A 21804-nucleotide genomic window follows, 5' to 3' on the forward strand; every position below is an offset into this window, starting at 1 on the left:
TACCGCGTGTTTCCGCATTTTAGAACAGCCTATGCTCTAACGCTAATAAAAGTTGAAAAGCACCAGAATGTTTTTGGATGTTTCACACGCGTTTTGGTTTAGCTTTAGTGTTTTTTTACGCAGAAACACGCGGTAAAAGCACACGCGCTCGGATGCACCTCGTTGACAAGCATCCCATTTGGTGAGTCCAGCCGCTTGTCTGCCCCTGTGTGTGCCTGACTGATGGGGTGATGAGAAGTTGGAGGTCATTCCTCCAGCACCCCTCCAGTCCATGCTGGCACTACATCTGCAGGCTGGGAAGAATGGTCCGGCACAGGGAGGGAGGAAGGCAGGAGGAGGAGGAGGAGGGCTGCGCATGCGCGTTGCCAGGCGGGGTTGCATGGGCAGTCTCCGGCGACAGAGCGGAGCGGGGATGAGGTCGATGTGTTAGCTGTCCGTCTCCGGAGAACAGAGCCAAGCGGGGAGAGATGGGGGGCGCCCGACACCACCGACACCACTGACACCCATGGCACACAGACTGCTCTGCCTGGTAAGAGCCTCATGCTGCCTCCTCTACTATTGTTTGCTTCCCCTGCATTGCCAATGACAGATCCCAGAGGAGAGCCGGCTGGACGGAGGCACCTGTCATCGCTGCCAGGGGCATCCCCTTCATTGTACAGGGCAGCCCACACAGCCAATCACATGGCAGCTTCCTGACACCTACGACTGCCACAGCAATCATAGGAGATCGCAGATTGGTTGGTTGTAATTGGTCCTATTGTAAGGGTCACCATACACTGTACATTCTGACTGTCCACCATACACTATACAATCTGATTGTACAATCCTCTTTAGATCTGTCATCATCTGTGTACTACCAGGGCTTGCCTGATTGGATACAAAAGGAATAGATTGTCTAGGTGTGTTCTTCTGTTACATATTTTGATCGATCTAAAGAAGATTGTACAATCAAGGTTGTATAGTGTATTGACCAAAATGAAGACCTGTCTAATCTAACAGCGAGGCCCATGTACTGCAATCTCCTTTAGATCTTCCATCAGATTGCTTAGAGGGCTTTAGACACTGTAATATGAGGACCTGCAGATCACCATACACCATACAATCTCATACCATACACTGTGTAGTATACAGGCCTGTCTGATTGTTTGTCCTCGTATTCCATAGTTTGGGAGATTGTACAATCAGATTGTACAGGGTATTGCCATCTTACCTAATCTATCCAATCAGTTAGTATCTAGTCATGCAGACACCGACACCACCTAGTTGTAGGTAGATCCAAGTCTAGGTTCACACCTAAGCAATTTCCACAACGTTTTGCAGAAACGCACAGCAGTCCATTTAACATAATTTCCTATGGGACGCGTTCACATCTCTGCGTTTTAGGAAAGCGTCCGGGACCTTTTTAAACGCAAACGTTGTGTTTTTGGTTCTATAGACTTCAATGGAGATGCTGCAGAAAAGCATGTAGTGCGTTGTTGATGCGTTTTGCGTTTGACTCTGCCCAGCAACAAGAAAAAAACACATAAAAAACGTGGCAAAAACGCACTGCAAAACGAACTGCAGAAACAGATCAAACGCAAACTGCATAGGTGTGAATCTAGCCTAAAGGAGCATATACAGACAGATTGTATAGTGTATGGTGTTCTGCAGGTCTTCATACCTCAACCTTTTGGTAAGTCTAAAGCTGACTATAGGAGATTGTACAATCAGATTGTAACCAGCTCAGGGAGCCCATCTCCAGAGGATACTGGGAGGCATCTCCATGGAATATAGACGTGTATGTGATCTAGTGTTCTGATTATAGGACTGATTCCCATTGTGGTTGTGTCCAGACCGAGGACTGAAGTGTGATTGACAGTGCTGACCCTTCTTAATGTCGGTGGGCTTGTTTCTAAAAACGTGGATGACCTAAGGCAGACTGCACTGAAATACTCATGTACATTGTGTATATATATATATACAGTCATGGCCGAAATTGTTGGCACCCTTGATATTTCTCCAGGAAATCATGTATTTCTCACGAAACGTATTGCATTAACACATGTTTTGCTATACACATGTTTATTCCCTTTGTGTGTATTGGGACAAAACAAAAAAAGGGAGGAAAGAAAGCAAATTCGACATAATGTCACACAAACCTCCAAAAATGGGCTGGACAAAAGTATTGGCACCCTTTCACAACTGCGGATAAATAAGAATGTTACAAGCATGTGATGCTCCTGTAAACTCACCTGGGGCAAGTAACAGGTGTGGGCAATATAGAAATCACACCTGAAAGCAGATAAAAAGGAGAGACGTTCACTTAACCTTTGCATTGTGTGTCTGTCTGTGCCACACTAAGCATGGACAACAGAAAGAGGAGACGAGAACTGTCTGAGGACCTGAGAACCAAAATTGTGGCAAAATATCAACAATCTCAAGGTTACAAGTCCATCTCCAGAGAACTAGATTTGCCTTTGTCCACAGTGCGCAACATTATCAAGAAGTTTGCAACCCATGGCACTGTAGCTAATCTCCCTGGTCGTGGACGGATGAGGAAAATTGATGAAAGATTGCAACGCAGAATAGTCCGGATGGTGGATAAGCAGCCCCAAACATGTTCCAAAGACATTCAAGCTGTCCTGCAGGCTCAGGGAGCATCAGTGTCAGCGCGAACTATCCGTCGACATTTAAATGAAATGAAACGCTATGGCAGGAGACCCAGGAGGACCCCACTGCTGACACAGAGACATAAAAAAGCAAGACTACAGTTTGCCAAAATGTACTTGAGTAAGCCAAAAGCCTTCTGGGAAAACGTCTTGTGGACAGATGAGACCAAGATAGAGCTTTTCGGTAAAGCACATCATTCTACTGTTTACCGAAAACGGAATGAGGCCTACAAAGAACAAAACACAGTACCTACGGTAAAATATGGTGGAGGTTCAATGATGTTTTGGGGTTGTTTTGCTGCCTCTGGCACTGGGTGCCTTGACTGTGTGCAAGGCATCATGAAATCTGAGGATTACCAAAGGATTTTGGGTCGCACTGTAGGGCCCAGTGTCAGAAAGCTGGGTTTGCGTCCAAGATCCTGGGTCTTCCAGCAGGACAATGACCCCAAACATACGTCAAAAAGCACTCAGAAATGGATGGCAAAGAAGCGCTGGAGAGTTCTGAAGTGGCCAGCAATGAGCCCAGATCTAAATCCCATTGAACACCTGTGGAGAGATCTTAAAATTGCTGTTGGGAAAAGGTGTCCTTCCAATAAGAGAGACCTGGAGCTGTTTGCAAAGGAAGAGTGGTCCAAAATTCCGGGTGAGAGGTGTCAGAAGCTTATTGATGGTTATAGGAAGCGACTGATTTCAGTTATGTTTTCCAAAGGGTGTGCAACCAAATATTAAGTTAAGGGTGCCAATACTTTTGTCCAGCCCATTTTTGGGGTTTTGTGTGACATTATGTCATATTTGCTTTTCTGCCTCTGTTTTATATTTGTTCCAATACATACAAAGGGAATAAACATGTGTATAGCAAAACATGTGTTAATGCAATACCTTTTTTGTGTGAAATACTTGATTTTCAGGAAAAATATCAAGGGTGCCAACAATTTCGGCCATGACTGTATATAGTATGTCAAAGATATGTAAATGTGTCTCTATATTCTATACATCACATCTAGAACCGACTCTGGTCTGTCACATGGAACAATCTGCATTCCACAATGTACTCAATGTGAAGAATGTTGTACAGTGTATGGGATCCAGAAAAACTTGTATGTGCTGCTGGATCTACGTATTTCCTGACTGGTCACTTTATATTCATGAACATTCCTCTAGAACAGCCTTTCTCAACCTTTTATTATGGAGGAGCCCTAGAAATATCTTTCTGGTCTCGTGGACCCTCCGGTACTTACCGTATCTACAGCTCACAGGACATTAGAGTGATGGTGTGGCCATACACTGTGCAAAGTCCAACCAATTCCTGAGGGACCAGACAAAACTCACTAATATTTGCCAAAATAGCCGGCTGGATAATGTTTGGTGGAACAGTGGCTGCATCCAAATCACATGCAGGCTCTGTTTTGGCTTTTTGACAGATGTCAGGATCAGTTGTCCATATACAATGACCCCAGTGGGCGATTTGTCCTTCTGCGCTGTATGGTGTGGATGGAGGAATCTGTTGGCCTGGAGGTGAGCTTTAAAGTGTTCCTAAACCCAGGACCCTGCATTCGCTATATCTGGTCTCCCCGGACCCTGCATTCACTATATCTAGTCTCCCCGGACCCTGCATTCACTGTATCTGGTCTCCCAGGACTCTGCATTCACTATATCTGCTCTCCCCGGACCCTGCTTTCACTATAACTGGTCTTCCACAGTACACACAACATGGAAATGCAATTATGTAAGTAAATATAAACTGCTAAATACCTTTTCTCATCAACAGTCTTGTGACTTCTATCAGTGTCCAGCAGAGCACTAGTTAAAGCTTGTAGGAGGAGTTTTCTTTCTTCTCTAGAAGGATGCAGGAGCCTGACCTCTGTCTGGACAGTGCTGATTGGCCCTGTGCTGGTCACATGCACTCTCCCAAGAAAAAAAAAAGCAAACCTCTCTAGCAATACACACCAAACTGAGCAAGTGCAGCTTGCCCCCGAGGCTCTGTACTGTCAGCTGATGGATTGGGGACAGTAGAAGAAGGGGATGATCAGAGATGTCAGGATCAAACATCCATTTTACACAATGCAGAGGATTAACCCCTTAGGTTCCACAGTGAGTATAACGAGAATTCTTTACTGCATCTACAGACTGATTTTACTGTTGTGGGTTTAGTAACACTTTAAAGATTCCATGGCTGCCCTCATTGGTGCCATCTTGGTGGACGTTTACTTGTATTAGGCCCTGGTTCACACTGTCACATCACGAGTGAATCACATAGGAATCGCACTGCATTCCCGTTCACATCACATGCAAACCGTGCATTGCAATTAACACCCATACATTTTGTATGACACAAATCGCACTGCATCCGCACAAAACACATGCATGCGCCTTTTTTTTTTTTTTTGTGTTGCTCTAGAATTGGGTCGCATGGGTGCAATCCGATTCAGGCGATTGCACTGCACTTTGTGACCTGTTTTTGGGGTGTTGTTAACATTGACACCCACAGAAGATCACGTGAACGCAATGTGTTTGTAATGCCGTGCCGGGAAACGTCCAGAATCCCTGCAAATCCCACACCGCATCATTATGAACCTAGACTAGAGGAGGAAATGGAAGGTCGTCCAAACCACCAAATTCAAAAACGTTTTGTAAATAATAACACCAAACGTTAAACAAATGTCACCGGTCTGTTTATCCTTCGTGTGTTTATCCTTCGTGTGTTTATCCTTCGTGTGTTCAAACTAGAAACGAATAAATCATTGTTTGTTTGTTTATAAGGAAATCTAGAGAAGAGATACAAAGATCTTGTCACTTTTTATTTTGTATCCAGTAAGTCCTCATGCACACGTTTTTACAGCGGCTGTTTTTGGCTTTTGATGTTTTTTTCTACAGCCAGTAAACCCCCCAGCATGTTCTCCTATGCGCCCATACACACAGACTGGAATCAACATTTTTTGGCTGGAAAAAAAACCCAGGACTAGTGGATTTCTAGAGGAGTTTTGCTCTAACGCGGAAAAACGCAGTAAATCGCGGCAAAGTAGCGTTTTTGGACATTTTTTTGACCCCATCCAATTTTTTTGGATGAAAAAGAAACTCTAAAAAACGCTTAACACCCTTAGCGGTATTCCCGAGTGTAGCTCGGGGTAAAATTTGAGTACCAAGAGCGGTAACCCCGAGCTACACTCGGGCTTACCATGCGGCGTTGCTCAGGGACTCCCTGCAGCACTTACCTTGTCCTTCGCTCCCACGATGTGTCCCGTGCAGCGTCCCCGGCCATCTCCTCCGGCCGATGCCGGCATCCGGCTTCCGTGTTCTGGTCGCTGTGACGTCGGGACGTCGGCGGCAAATTTGAAATTTTTAAAAAATGTAATTTTTTTTTTTAAATGACTATTACATAGTAAAACATTGCTGTTTCAATGCATTTCACATACATTTTGTCCCGAGTGCTTTGTCCTGTGCCCTGCCTGCATTTTGACTGTTCTTTCTGCCTGGAAACTTAGAAAAGTCCATGGCGTCCAAAAAGCGTCCCTTTAAGTCAAAATCAGTTTTAGAGCGGCTAGAGAACAGCGATAGTAAATCAGAACTACTTTTAGAATTGAGTGATAATGATTCGTGGGGGAAATTCGTCATCAGACACTGAAAACGATTTTGCGACTTTGCTCAGTGATGTGCGAATTTGCCTCTGTATTTCAAATTTCAGTGTTTTTGGTTTGATTATATTATTGAATTAAATGTATTATTATTATATTATTATTTTTTATGATTAAATTATAATTTATGATTTTGTGTTTCAAGTCTTATCATATCCGGAATGTTTACTAGACTCTTGTTCGGACAGATTTCAGTGAGTTATTTCTAAAAATTACAGGCCAACAATAAAAAACTACATATTTCCATGCAAAAAAATGGTACTGCTTAGAGCACAAAAAAATCGGAAATAATCATACCGCCGAGGAGGTTAAATGCTAATACAAAAACGCTGACTGGAGAGTCAGATCGAAGTTTGAACTAACAGTGACCATACACTGAGCAAATTTCACACTGTTCCTAGTTAGACATGAGTTGGGTCGTTCTCTAAACTCCTCTCTATCCTTACTTCAGAGTCACGCTCTTTTGCAGGCCAATCAGCTGGTGGTTGGGTCAGTCGCCACCCCCACAGCACACGTAAACAAAGAGGTGGGATGCTGGTGATGTCACTGCCCTTATATGAACGCATGTCCATATTTAGTCAGTGACATTGACTAAATATTGGCATGTGTCCCAGCCTCACAGCACACGTGAACAAAGGCGTGTGAGCCGGGTGACATCCTTGCCATAGTATGGACACATGCCCACCTGTAACCACTTGCCCTCCAGAGGATTTACCCCCCTTCCTGACCAGTACATTTTATGCGTTACACCGCTGCTTTACTTTAACTGACAATTGCGCGGTCATGCAACACTACATCCAAATTAAGTTTACGTCCTCCCCCCCCCCCCCCCCCAAATAGAGCTTTCTTTCGGTGGAATTTATCACCTGTGCGTTTTTAAATTTGTTGTGCTATAAACAAAAAAAGACTGACAATTTTGAGAACAAAAATATATTTTTCACTTTTTGCTATTAAACATGTCCAGGTAAAAAAAATAAAAAAAAACACATTTCATCATAAATTTAGGCCAAAATGTATTCTGCTCCATGTTTTTGTTAAAGAAAAATCCCAATATGTGTAAATTAATTGGTTACATGAAAGTTATAGCATTTACAAATGGCAGTATATATATTTGGAATTTGTTTTTTAATATATACTAGTAATGGCAGTGATCAGCGACTTATAGTGGGACTGCAGGACTGCGGCAGACATTCTGACACTGGAGAGAACTGACTTTGTATCCCTGACATCACAAGTGACACCAGTACAGTGATCAGTGCTAATAAAAAGCACTGACACTGTACTAATGGCACTGGGCAGAAAGGGGTTAACAACTGAGGCGATCAAAGGGTTAACTGTGTTAATGCTTTCCATGGGGGCTGTGTGTGTGCTTTCCATGGCTGTGCTATACAGAGCCATACAAAGCAGTGTGCAGGAGCTGACGGGAGAGAGCTGTATTGTTTACATACAGTTCTCTCCCCCATTGGTAATAATTGGTGATTACCGGGTGCTGGCAAGTATTCACCGACCAGAACCCGGTGATTGACAGTCAAGGCCACCAAATGGTGGCATGGGTAGGGTGCGCATGCAGCTTGCACGTAATCCATACCCGGGAATGCAAAATCACTTATATACAGTCAGGTCCATAAATATTGGGACATTGATGCAATTCTAACATTTTTGGCTCTATACACCACCACAATAGATTTGAAATGAAACGAACAAGATGCGCTTTAACTGCAGACTGTCAGCTTTAATTTGAGGGTATTTACATCCAAATCAGGTGAACAGTGTAGGAATTACAACAGTTTGCATATGTGCCTCCCACTTGTTAAAGGACCAAAAGTAATGGGACAGAATAATAATCATAAATCAAACTTTCACTTTTTAATACTTGGTTGCAAATCCTTTGCAGTCAATTACAGCCTGAAGTCTGGAACGCATAGACATCACCAGACGCTGGGTTTCATCCCTGGTGATGCTCTGCCAGGCCTCTACTGCAACTGTCTTCAGTTCCTGCTTGTTCTTGGGGCATTTTCCCTTCAGTTTTGTCTTCAGCAAGTGAAATGCATGCTCAATCGGATTCAGGTCAGGTGATTGACTTGGCCGTTGCATAACATTCCACTTCTTTCCCTTAAAAAACTCTTTGGTTGCTTTTGCAGTCTGCTTTGGGTCATTGTCCATCTGCACTGTGAAGCGGCGTCCAATGAGTTCTGAAGCATTTGGCTGAATATGAGCAGATAATATTGCCCGTAACACTTCAGAATTCATCCGGCTGCTTTTGTCAGCAGTCACATCATCAATAAATACAAGAGAAACCGTTTCATTGGCAGCCATACATGCCCACGCCATGACACTACCACCACCATGCTTCACTGATGAGGTGGTATACTTAGGATCATGAGCAGTTCCTTTCCTTCTCCATACTCTTCTCTTCCCATCACTCTGGTACAAGTTGATCTTGGTCTCATCTGTCCATAGGATGTTGTTCCAGAACCATGAAGGCTTTTTTAGATGTCGTTTGGCAAACTCTAATCTGGCCTTCCTGTTTTTGAGGCTCACCAATGGTTTACATCTTGTGGTGAACCCTCTGTATTCACTCTGGTGAAGTCTTCTCTTGATTGTTGACTTTGACACACATACACCTACCTCCTGGAGAGTATTCTTGATCTGGCCAACTGTTGTGAAGGGTGTTTTCTTCACCAGGGAAAGAATTCTTCGGTCATCCACCACAGTTGTTTTCCGTGGTCTTCCGGGTCTTTTGGTGTTGCTGAGCTCACCGGTGCGTTCCTTCTTTTTAAGAATGTTCCAAACAGTTGTTTTGGCCACGCCTAATGTTTTTGCTATCTCTCTGATGGGTTTGTTTTGTTTTTTCAGTCTAATGATGGCTTGCTTCACTGATAGTGACAGCTCTTTGGATCTCATCTTGAGAGTTGACAGCAACAGATTCCAAATGCAAATAGCACACTTGAAATGAACTCTGGACCTTTTATCTGCTCATTGTAATTGGGATAATGAGGGAATAACACACACTTGGCCATGGAAGAGCTGAGAAGCCAATTGTCCCATTACTTTTGGTCCCTTAACAAGTGGGAGGCACATATGCAAACTGTTGTAATTCCTACACCATTCACCTGATTTGGATGTAAATACCCTCAAATTAAAGCTGACAGTCTGCAGTTAAAGCACATCTTGTTTGTTTCATTTCAAATCCATTGTGGTGGTGTATAGAGCCAAAAATGTTAGAATTGTGTCGATGTCCCAATATTTATGGACCTGACTGTATATGTGATTTTGCGGAACCCTGCCACCCTGTAGTAGCATTTCTGCTATAGGGCGGCGGTAAAGCGTTCAATGGCACTGACAAAGTATGGGCATGTGTCCATATAAAGGCACTGATGTCACCACCATCCCTCCTCTTTGTTTACATGTTCTGTGAGGGCGATGAAGGACCTGGCCCGCAGTTGATTGGACTTCAAAAGAGCGTGACTTTGAAATTCCAATAGAGATAAGTGTGGAGCATGTCATGTCTATTCCTAATCAACCAAATGAAATTCGAATGGCCCTGTTGGGACATCTCTGCCCAACATCCTTCAAATAAGTCCTCAAGGACTTCTCCCGAGCTTCTCCCATCCTATGGAACTCCTTACCCCAGTCTGTCCAGCTATCTCCTAATCTATCCACCTTTAGACGATCCCTGAAAACCTTTTTATTTAAAGAAGCCTATCCTGCTTTTAGTAAACTGCCATTTTATTTCCTCCATCAGCTCATCCCACTGCTATTACCTTTGCATCACTCAGCCCTTCCTCTTAGATTGTAAGCTCTAACGAGCTGGGCCCTCTGTTTCCACTTGTACCAAATTGTATTGTAACTGTAATGTCTACCTTCATTTTGTACAGCGCTGCGAAAACTGTTGGCGCTATATAAATCCTGTATAATAATAATAAAATCAAAAAAGCTGGGCAGAACAGTGTCTGCATCCAATCCGATACAGCCACTGTTCAGGTATCTGACAGCCACCATCAGCTGCAGTGGGAGATTCATCCATCCCTGCAGTTCAGCATGGATGGAGGAAATCTAGGCTGCATGAAAACAATCTATGAGAGTATGCTTCCCCACTTCCAAATGGCAGCTCAGACACTGAGTGATGCATTGTGGGAAGGCATGGCAAGTGTCATGTGTACCCCATCCCTGGACGGATCTGGCTCCGGTGGTGGAACAGGGCGACCCCATAGTGAATTGACGTTAAATAGATCTTCTATAAGGTGTAACTAAAGGAAAAAACATTTTTTAGTTTTGGAGCGGGATCAGAACCCCTGTCAGCGTTTATTGATGTCTGTGTGCCCCAGGGGCGGAATGACCATTTGGAAACTCGGGCACTGCCCGAGGGCCCGGGGCAGTAGGGGGCCCCATGAGATGCCCCTGGTACCTTTTTCATAGGCTTTTTTGAGTTTTGAGTTTGTGCAAGGACACGGGCCCCATGATCCCCTTTTGCCTGGGGGCCCCATGAGTTGTCAGTCCGCCCCTGGTGTGCCCGTTAGGGAGATCCACCCTCTCTGTTTCTTCTCATGATCAATATCACACAGAATGAAAGTGAAAGGATATCCCAAACTATGAACAGTGATAGAGGGGAGATGTTCTAATGGGGACTACCAGGGATTTCTTCACTTAGTTAAGAAGACACATGGGAAGACCGGGGTTGTTACCCTCCTTTAGTCACCAGTCACACCGCTGAGATTTGTGTGCAATTTCAGGCGTGATTTCTGAAGACTTTATTGCTACTTGTGAAGATTTTCAACGATTTCTTGCAATTTGCAGTGCGATCTCCATTATATCCTATGTATGTGAAATCGCAACAAAACTGCAGAAAAAGTAATACAAGAATTACTGCAGCAAATTGCATGTGACATTCATATTCATTAGATGTGATTTTCAATTTGCAAATCGCACCTGAAATTGTACTGGTGTGACTGGGCACTTACTCTGTTCAAAATGGAAAAAAGGTTTTGTGTTCAGTTCCTGAACAAGAGATATGGGCAGCACAGTGGCTAAATGGTTAGCACTTCCACCTGGCAGTACTAGGGTTGTTGGTTCAAATCCCAGCCACGGCACCACCTGCCTGGAGTTTGCATGTTCTCCTTGTGCCTGCGTGGGTTTTCTCTGGGTACTCCAGTTTCCTCCCACACTCCAAAGACATGCTGGAAGGTTAATTGGCTCCTGTCTAAATTGTCCCTAGTCTGTGTATGTATGAATGCAAGTTAGGGACCTTAGATTGTACACCCCTTGAGGGTTAGGGACTGATGTGAATGTACAATATATATGTAAAGTGCTGCGTAAATTGACAGTGCTATATCAGTACCTGAAATAAATAAAAAAATAAAATAAGAGATAAGTTCACGTAAATGTAGAACTAAACATAGCCAAGGAAGCTGCCATCTTTTCCTCTGATCTGCAACTGCCATGGTGCTGCACATATGATCAGTTATGACACCAGTCATTTGAAGGTTGGGTAGTATGGTTGAGACCACAAGCAGAAGTGACAGTTGTACTCTGGGCACTTGTGAGGAATGTAACTGCTTTTTAAAAATGTTCACTCAGTCGGTTTAGTTCTGTGTTAATAGAGCTGATGTTTAAAGAAAAAAAAATACTAAAAATAGTCGTATTGCCCTTGTTTCATTTTTTTAAAGTCAAACTGTAGAAATGACAGTTACCCCAGGTTCACACCTAAGCAGTGTTTTCTGCAGCATTTTACAGAAACGCAGTACAGTCCATTTAACATGATCTCCTATGGGACAGGTTCACATCTCTGCATTTTCACGTGCTGCGTTTTTTGGAAAGGGTCAGGGACTTTTATGAACGCAAAACATTGCGTTTTTGGTTCTATAGACTTCAACAAAAATGCTGTAGAAAAGCATGTATTGCATTTTTACCACTTTTTTTGATGCGTTTTGCGATTAAATTGCCTAGCAACAAGAAAAAAAAAATTGAAAAAATGCAACTGCAAAAACGCAAGACAAAACGCAGTGCAGAAACGCATCAAGCGCAATCTGCATAGGTGTGAACCTAGACTTAGAAGCCTCTCGGTGTGCGATGGTCCTTTCATACATCTTCCATACATCAGCCCTCTAAAGCCCAATGCACCAAGATAGTTGGGGCTTCTAGCTATGCCTAGGAGGCAGGTTTGCAGCACAGTCAGGATATGCAGCTCAGTTTTAAGCTCATTGCACTCCTGGGAATCTAATAGTCAGGGGCGGACTGACCATTTGGAAACTTGGGCACTGCCCGAGGGCCCGGGGTCAGTAGGGGGCCCCATAAGATGCCCCTGGTACCTTTTTTTTTTTTATAGGCTTTTTTGAGTTTGGGCAAGGACACGGGGGCCCCATGATAACCTATTGCCCGGGGGCCCCATGAGTTGTCAGTCCGCCCCTGCTGATAGTACAACCTACCTTAGATCTACTGACAGGTATGTAGTACAAGGTTCAGCCTGATTGGGTACAGATTGATTGGAGAGTTTACAATGCTATGGTCTCTGACTGTACCATGTATGGCGACTTGGCGAGCCTTAGATAAGCACACTGTAAGTTGCAAGTATTACTAGTGACGACACCTACACATCTGAGGTAGGTACACTTATTTCATAGAGAGGGTGTCAGGGCCATAGTGCATTTCAACTCATATGCAAGTGCTTAAGAACATGCAAACTCCATGTAGATAATGTATTGAAGTACTAAAGGCTGAGGTCACTCTGCACCACCAATGCTGCCTAGCAGCTTCCTGATCGGCCTATAGCAGAACTACTGCTACAGGATGGCAGGGCTGCGCAAAATCGTGTGTGTGAGATTTTGTATTACCAGCTAGGGGGCGCACGTACCGCCATTTGCGGCTACAGCTGTTGTTCATCGGGTCCCGGATTGATATTCCTCATGATCGCCGAGGAACATTGACGGGATAAGTCTGTATGTAAACAATACAGATCTCTCCCCTGTCAGCTCCAGCACGCTGCTTTGTATTGCTCTGCATAGCAGAACAATACAAAACAACATGCCTCCCTAGTAAAACATAGTAAAGCAGCACACGGTTAACCCTTAGATTGCCCCAGATTAGTACAGTGTCAGTGCTTTTTATAAACACTGATCACTGTATTAATGTCATTGGGATGTCAGTGACAGTTAGTTGGTTCCCCCCCCAGTGTCAGAATGCCCATGCAGTACCGCTATAAGTCGCTGATCGCCGCCATTACTAGTATAGAAAAAAAAAATTCCAATATATATACCGCCATTTGTAAACGCTATAACTTTTGTGTAAACCAATCAATTTACACGTATTGGGATTTTTTTGTTAACAAAGACATGTAGCAGAATACATTTTGGCCTAAATTTATGATGAAATTTGATTTTTTACATTTTTTTACTCGATATGTTTAATAGCAAAAAGTCAAAAATAAATATTTTTTTAAATTTTCCTTTTTTGGTTTATAGCGAAAAAAATAAAAACCGCAGAGATGATCAAATATCACCACAAGAAATCTCTATTTGGCGGGTTGATTAAAACAGCTCAACCACAGGGTTTTACCACCCCCTCAACCACTAGTGGCCACATCATGTGTATTTCACCAGCTGCTGTCTCTGCAGCTAAAGGGGAAGTGGTTGGTGGGGTGATTAAACCTCGGCTCAACCACAAGGTTTTACTACCCCTCAACCACTAGTAGTTATGTCTATCCCACCAGCTGCTCTCTCTGCAGCTAAAGGGGAAGTGGTTGGTGGGGTGATTAAAACTCAGCTCAACCACAAGGTTTTACCACCCCTCAACCACTAGTAGTTATGTCTATCCCACCAGCTGCTCTCTCTGCAGCTAAAGGGGAAGTGGTTGGTGGGGTGATTAAAACTCAGCTCAACCACAAGGTTTTACCACCCCTCAACCACTAGTAGGCACGTCATTTGTATCCCACCAGCGTATCTCTCTGCAGCTAAAGAGGAAGCTGTTGGTGGGGTGATTAAAACTCGGCTCAACCACAAGGTTTTACCACCCCTCAGCCACTAGTAGTCACGTAATGTGTATCCCACCAGCTGCTCTCTCTGCAGCTAAAGGGGAAGCGGTTGGTGGGGTGATTAAAACTCAGCTCAGCCACAGGGTTTTACCACCCCTCAACCGCTACTGTGAACAAGCCCTAAGTCTCAAGCCTCTCAGATAAACTGAAATCTCAGTTTTGGGTGAAGCATCCCTTTAAATAATGAGGTTAGTCCATAGACTGATTACATTGATTCTTCCGGCAGTCACTCACTTGCAGGAAACAAATCTCTTCTTGTAGAACATATTCAGCCGGCTGACATGACTGAAGGATGAAAACCCTGAGCTGTCAGTTTACAAGGAGGCACTGACAGCACCGAGGCACGAGTCTCAAAGTCCTTCCCTGATATTGACCGGTCGAGTATTGATCGGCCCACCAGTATGTTACTCCACAGACAGGCAGCAGATACCCGGGAAGGTGATTGCAGCTACTAGCACTTGTATACTGGGGCCGGGGAGATCCTGCACAGCCCTCCATCCACATCAACGGCTTTCCATGTAAAGGGCTTCCCGTGTTCACTATAGATTTGTATAGCAAATGATTTCACTCACTCACCGGCAATGCAAACTTGCTGACAATGAGGAACTCTGCTTGAAGAGCGCACACTGCATTATGTATGGATACCATGAAATACAAATTCAATTATTATTATTTATTATTTTAATCAAATAAATGTAGCAGAATACATGTTCACCTAAATGTATGAAGAAATGTTATTTATTTGCAATATTTTATAACCGAAACGAAGAAAAGTGCGTTTTTTTCAAAGGTTTCAGGTGTTTTTTGTTTTATTTAGCAAGAAATGACAAACTCAGTGGTGAGTAAATACCACCAAAAGAAAACTCTATTTGTGTTAAAAAAAGATACAAATTTCATATGGGTACAGTGTTGCATGACCGCGCAATTGTCATTCAAAGTGTGACAGCGCTGAAAATTGGCCTGGACAGGAAGGGGGTATAAGTGCCCGGTATTGAAGTGGTTAATAATGCTGTCACCCAAAGAGGCAGCCGGGCTCTCCATGACATCTCAGAAGACGTTGGCAGCACGACCCAGGCCAATATACTTGAGCAGTGACCTAAAGCATGGCAATTCTGGATCCGCTGGACAGGTTAGTATCTGAATCTAGGAAAACCCAGCATAACAGGTAAGGCCCTATTCGCATGGCTGTTTAGCCACGGTGCAAATCCCGGCAGCAGGAATCTGATTATTGCTGCTTAATTTGACAGCTGCAAGTGGACAGCTTCAGCTATTGAGCCTGTACACTGTAATCCATTCACCATCAGTGCCTTGACTAATTTTGTGCGAGGCATTAAGTTATTAAGTTAGTGTTTAAATCTGCATTAAGAATGTAGAAATGTATGACGATCCATTTTGCAAGCACAATATTAAAATGGAATTCCAGACATATACACCGTGTTCCAAATTATTATGCAAATGATATTTTTCTCATTTACCTAAATAATTGATGTAAATAACAGTCAGCATAATTCTCGTGTTATCAACTATTAAGAGTACAATTCACATTTTATTGAACAAACCTCCTAATGATAACAGGATTTTTGTTAAACATAAAACACTTCCAATGCACTGTTCCAAATTATTACGCACAGTAAGTTTCAAAACACTTTATAGGTTGTAAAGAACTGAAAATTGTCATTTGTTGTCTTTGCAGCATATTTACTGAAATCAAAAGCTATTTCAATCAAACTTTTAACAACATTTTAACTTTTTAAACATTTTAACAGGTCACGTTACATTGTAACATAGGACCCCTTATTTGATAGCAGCTTCACAAGTCTTGCATCCATTGAACTTGTGAGTTTTTGGACAGTTTCTGCTTGAATTTGTTTGCAAGATGTCAGAATAGCCTCCCAGAGCTGCTGTTTGGATGTAAACTTCCTCCCACCCTCATAGATCTTTTGCTTGAGGATGCTCCAAAGCTTCTCAATAGGATTGAGGTCAGGGGAGGATGGAGGCCACACCATGACTTTCTCTCCTTTTATCCCCATAGCAGCCATTGTTGCAGAGGTATTCTTTGCAGCATGAGATGGTGCATTGTCATGCATGAAGATGATTTTATTACGGAAAGCATAGTTCTTCCTTCTGTACCAGTGAAGAAAGTGGTCAGTCATAAACTACACATACTTTGCAGAGGTCATTTTTACACCTACTGGGACCCTAAAGGGGCCGACCAGCTCTGTTCCCATGATTTCGGCCCAAAACATGACTCCACCACCGCCTTGCTGACATCGCAGCCTTGTTGGAACAGGGTGGCCGTCCACCAACCATCCACTACTCCATCCATCTGGACCATCCAGGGTTGCACGGCACTCATCAGTGAACAGGACTGTTTGAAAATTAGTCTTCATGTATTTTTCTGCCCAATGCAGCCGTTTCTGCTTGTGAGCATTGGTTAGTGGTGGCCAAATAGAAGGTTTATGCAGTTGCAAGACTCTGGAGGACTCTACACCTTGATGTCCGTGGGACTCCAGAAGCACCAGCAGCTTCAAATATCTGTTTGCTGCTATGTAATGGTATTTTAGCAGCTGCTCTCTTGATCCGATGCATGGATCTGGCAGAAATCTTCCTCAATGTGCCTTTATCTGCACGAACCCATCTGTGCTCTGAATCAGCCACAAATCTCTTAATAGTGCAATGATCACGCTTACGTTTTCGTGAAATATCTAATGTTTTCATACCTCGTCCAAGGCATTGAACTATTTCAGTCTTTTGGCAGCAGAGAGATCCTTTTTCTTCTCCATATTGCTTGAAAATGGTGCTCTGCTTAATAATGTGGAACACCCTCTGTCGGGGATCGTCGCGCCGCTGGTCCCGGCGCAGGCGCAGTACACCTCCCTGTACGCGAGCGCCGGGACTTGGCCGACCGCGGCAATCAGGTTCGCGCATGCGCAGTAGTGACCGCGGGCGCGCGCCTGGCACCAATGACAGCGCAGGGCGGGATATTTAAACGGCCCTGAGCTGTCATTCAGTGCCTTTTGGTCTTTTGTATCCTGTGAACCTGTGAACCTGTCTGAAGTAAGTTGCTGACCCGGATTGTGCCCTGACCTTGCTGTTTTCTCCTGTTTTGACCCTTGCTTGCCTGACCTCTCTCCTGTATGCCCCCTATTGGATCTGACCTGTTGTTGCTGACCTGGCGTGTGACCCGACTATTCTCTGCCCGCTGCTCTGTACCGCACCGTCGCCATAGTTACCGACCCGGCTTGTATGACCCTGCTCCTGCTCAGCCATCCATCCATCCATCCATCCGTCCCTCTCTACGGGGTCTCCAGACCTCCTCATACCTGGCTCTCTCCCGTGGGAGCCCCTGGCGAATACCCCTACCACTGACGGGTGTCCTCAGTAGTCACGACCTGGTCCTGGGGTACTCCAAGTCCATCCCCACCATCAGGGGCCCTGGTGAACAAGTACCCTGGGGCTTAGACTCCGTGCGCTGGGAACATCCGACCAGTGGAGTGCTAGTGGTACCGCCGGGCGGTCCCTTACAGTACCAAAAGGCCATGACTGAGCCTAGAGGAGGGCCCTCCCCGTTAGAGGAAATTTGCAGGCACCTAGCTACTTTGACGCAGGCCGTAACGGTCCTGCAGGACAGATGCATGCAGCTGGAGAATCGCATCCAGACTGGCTCTATTTCTGATCCTGCCCCACAGGCCCCGGTTTCTGCACCCCCGGCCCTGGTAGCTCAGGAGCCAGCCTCAGGGGCTTCTGCCCCGCTCCCTATGGTAGAACCCCGAGTACCCCTACCGGAGCGTTTTCACGGGGACTGCACACGCTTCCGGTCATTCCGCGACTCCTGTCTCTTGTTCTTTGAGCTACAACCCCGTACCTTCCTGACCGAAAACGTGAAGGTAGGATTCATTATTTCACTACTACAGGGTGAACCCCAGGATTGGGCCCACCGGCTAAGGGGAAACAATGATCCTCACCTGGGATCGGTCAATAGTTTCTTTGAAGCAATGGCCATCTTGTATGATGACCCACAGCGGGCAGCCTCTGCCGAAGCGACCTTATATGCACTCCGACAGGGCCGGCGGGCGGCAGAGGAATACGCCTCTGATTTCAGGCGGTGGATGGGGGACACACGCTGGAATGAGTTCGCTCTATTGCACCAGTTCCGTATGGGACTCTCCGATCCCTTGAAAGATGAGCTGGCCCGGGTGGAGGTTCCCGAGTCTCTAGAAGACCTTATTGCCCTGACAATTAAGATTGACCGAAGACTGCGGGAACGCAGGCTTGAGAGGTCCGGCCAGGGTCGCGGAAATACCTGGGGTCCATTCCTAGGCCCCAGCCCACCAACCCGACAAAGCATCCAGAACCCACCACCAGGAGATGTTCCGGAACCTATGCAGCTAGGTCTGGCACGGCCTAAATTATCACCGGAGGAACGCCAGCGCAGACGAGCCCAGAACCTCTGCCTTTACTGCGGTGAAGCTGGTCATATGGTGCGATCCTGCCCTCAAAAAATGAGTAAGTGCACCCGTTTTTCTTCCTTGTCTATTAGCAATACCTGTCCTTCGCAATACTTAGTAGTGCCCCTCTCCTTTCAGCTTCCAGGAAAGATCGTGGAGGTGACAGCCATAGTTGATTCGGGGGCATGCAGCTGTTTCCTGGATCTAGAGTTTGCTCACCAACAGGGTATCCCTCTCCAACACAGACAGAAGGGCTTCAACATCTTTTTGGCTGATGGTTCCCAGATAAAATCGGGGGTAGTTAATCAGGAAACTCCCCCCATTGCCACTATCATTGCCAACCAGCACCAGGAGTTCCTCCGCCTGGACGCTATTGCATCACCTCTTTTCCCAGTCATTCTGGGGCTCCCATGGTTACGGGCCCATAACCCCCAGATTGACTGGGAGACCGGGTCAATCTCGTTCCCTTCCCCATACTGTCGGGAACATTGTCGCACTTCGGGCCCCACGGGGCCCCGAGTTCTCCTTTGCTCCGAAGGAGACTCCGACTTGAAACAGGTTATTCCCGCAGCCTATCATGGGTTCCTGGATGTGTTCAGTAAGCGGGGAGCCGACACTCTGCCCCCCCACCGCCCGTATGACTGTCCAATCGACCTGTTACCAGGCTCTGAAATCCCTTTTGGGCGTATTTTCCCCCTATCTGAGCTTGAATTGGGGGCCCTGAAGGAATATATCGAGGACAGCCTCCAGAAGGGATTCATCCGCCCCTCCACTTCTCCAGCAGGAGTGGGAATCTTCTTCGTGGAGAAAAAAGACAAAACCCTGAGACCTTGTATTGACTACCGGGAGCTGAACAGGGTCACGATAAAAAATCGTTACCCATTGCCATTGGTACCAGAACTGTTTCAGAGCCTAAAGGCTGCGGCTATTTTCACAAAGCTTGATTTAAGGGGGGCCTATAACCTGGTACGCATAAGAGAGGGGGACGAGTGGAAAACTGCTTTCCGTACCCGGTTTGGCCACTTTGAATACTTGGTCATGCCATTTGGGCTGTGCAATGCACCAGCCACCTTCCAACACTTTGTGAACGACATCATCAGGGATTTTTTGGATGTCTTCGTTATCGTCTACTTGGACGACATACTAATTTTTTCACCCTCTCTAGAGGATCATAGGATACATGTGGCGAAAGTTTTGGGGCGATTGCGGCAGCATGGGTTATATGCTAAGGCGGAGAAATGTTGCTTTGAGCAATCTAGCATCACGTTTCTAGGCCTGATTATCTCCACTGCGGGGGTTGCGATGGACCCCCAGAAGGTCTCTGCAATTTTAGATTGGCCTGAACCCACGGACAAAAAAGGTGTCCAACGGTTTATAGGGTTCGCAAACTTTTATCGGAAGTTCATCAAAAACTTCTCGGGTCTGGTCTCCCCCATTACCCAACTAACCAAACTTGGAACCCGGTTCAAATGGACACCAGAGGCTCAAAAAGCTTTCGAAGCTCTGAAAAAGCTGTTTACCTCGGCACCCATCCTGGGCCACCTGGACGCGGCCCTGCCCTACATCTTGGAGGTAGATGCATCGGAGAATGCGGTAGGATCCATCCTGTCTCAGCGGAAAGGCACCAAAGAGTTACTCCATCCCGTAGCATTCTTCTCGAGGAAACTCACCCCAGCAGAGAAGAATTACGATATCGGGGATCGAGAGCTGCTGGCTATTAAAGCAGCGCTAGAAGAATGGAGATACCTGCTGGAAGGTGCCTCACACCCTATATTGATTTTCACAGACCACAAGAATCTGGAATATCTGAGGACTGCCAAGCGTCTACGCCCACGGCAGGCAAGATGGGCCCTGTTCTTTTCCAGATTCAATTTTCATATTACTTACAGGCCCGGATCTAAAAATACGAAGCCTGACGCGCTATCTCGTATGTTTGAGGACTCCGAAGAAGAACTGGTACTCGACACTATCTTGTCCTCAGGGAACTTCTTGGCGCTCCAGTCGGACCTTCGCTCCAAGTTAATAGAAGCATCTACGGCCACACCAACCCCAGTTGGGGTATCCCTCCAGAACAAAGGGGGACTCCTGTGGAAGGAGGATTCTATCATGGTACCTGAGGAAGTCCGGACCCTGGTTTTGGGGCATTGCCACGATCACCCGCTGGCGGGTCACTTTGGCCCAGTCAAGACTCTGGAGCTTCTCCGGCGCTCGTTTTGGTGGCCAAACATGGCGAAGGATTGCAAGCGCTACGTGAGATCCTGTACCATCTGCCAGAAGAGCAAACCGTCAAGGAGCAAAGCCTGGGGGCTGTTGCGACCTTTGCCGATTCCCGAACGGCCTTGGCAGAAGATCGCGATGGACTTCATAGTCGAGCTCCCACCGTCACAAGACCACACAGCAATTCTGGTGGTTATTGATCGCCTATCCAAGATGGCTCACTTCGTGCCACTAAGGAAGACTCCGTCAGCAACCGAGACGGCGCAAATATTTATCCGGGAGATCGTTAGACTTCATGGAGTACCCGAGGACATCGTCTCTGATCGAGGGGTCCAGTTTACATCTAAGTTTTGGAGGGCTCTGTGCAAGGCCCTGGACATCAAGTTGTCCCTCTCCTCCGCGTTCCACCCTCAGACCAACGGTCAGACCGAGAGGACGAACCAGACCCTGGAGCAATACTTGCGTTGCTACACGTCTTTCCTGCAGGATGATTGGCTGTCTCTTTTACCCCTGGCGGAGTTCGCTTATAACAACGCAAGCCATTCGGCAACGGGGCAGTCCCCATTCTTTTCGAATTATGGGTTTCACCCTGTCTTTCTCCCTGACTTGGTCTCTGAATGCCCAGTTCCAGCCACGCAGGATGCGTTGACCTTCTTCTCTGTCAATAACAAATTACTCCAGGAAGCCATCGCTCGGGCCCAAGAGGACAATAAGAAGGAGTTTAACAAGAAACGAAGAGGGGATTTGGCGTTGCGGCCTGGGCAGAAGGTGTGGTTGGCCACAACCAACTTAAAGATGCTTTGTCCCTCGAAAAAATTGGGACCTAAATTTGT

The 21804-nt window shown here is 45.7% G+C and overlaps 1 protein-coding gene across 3 annotated transcripts in view; it reads left to right on the plus strand.

The window, feature by feature from the left end:
- Nucleotides 1-362: 362 nt before the first annotated feature.
- ARMH4 (armadillo like helical domain containing 4) overlaps nt 363-21804 on the plus strand; it is a 304815-nt gene continuing 283373 nt past the window's right edge. For all 3 annotated transcript variants that reach the window (XM_089661128.1, XM_089661130.1, XM_089661129.1), the window contains exon 1: nt 363-529. The gene's annotated coding sequence lies outside the window, so the exon portion shown is untranslated. The remainder of the gene's footprint in view (nt 530-21804) is intronic.

The sequence above is a fragment of the Staurois parvus genome, unplaced genomic scaffold, assembly GCF_062004578.1.
Source record: "Staurois parvus isolate SC_StPar_1 unplaced genomic scaffold, SC_StPar_1.0 ptg001316l, whole genome shotgun sequence".
Lineage (NCBI taxonomy): Eukaryota > Metazoa > Chordata > Amphibia > Anura > Ranidae > Staurois > Staurois parvus.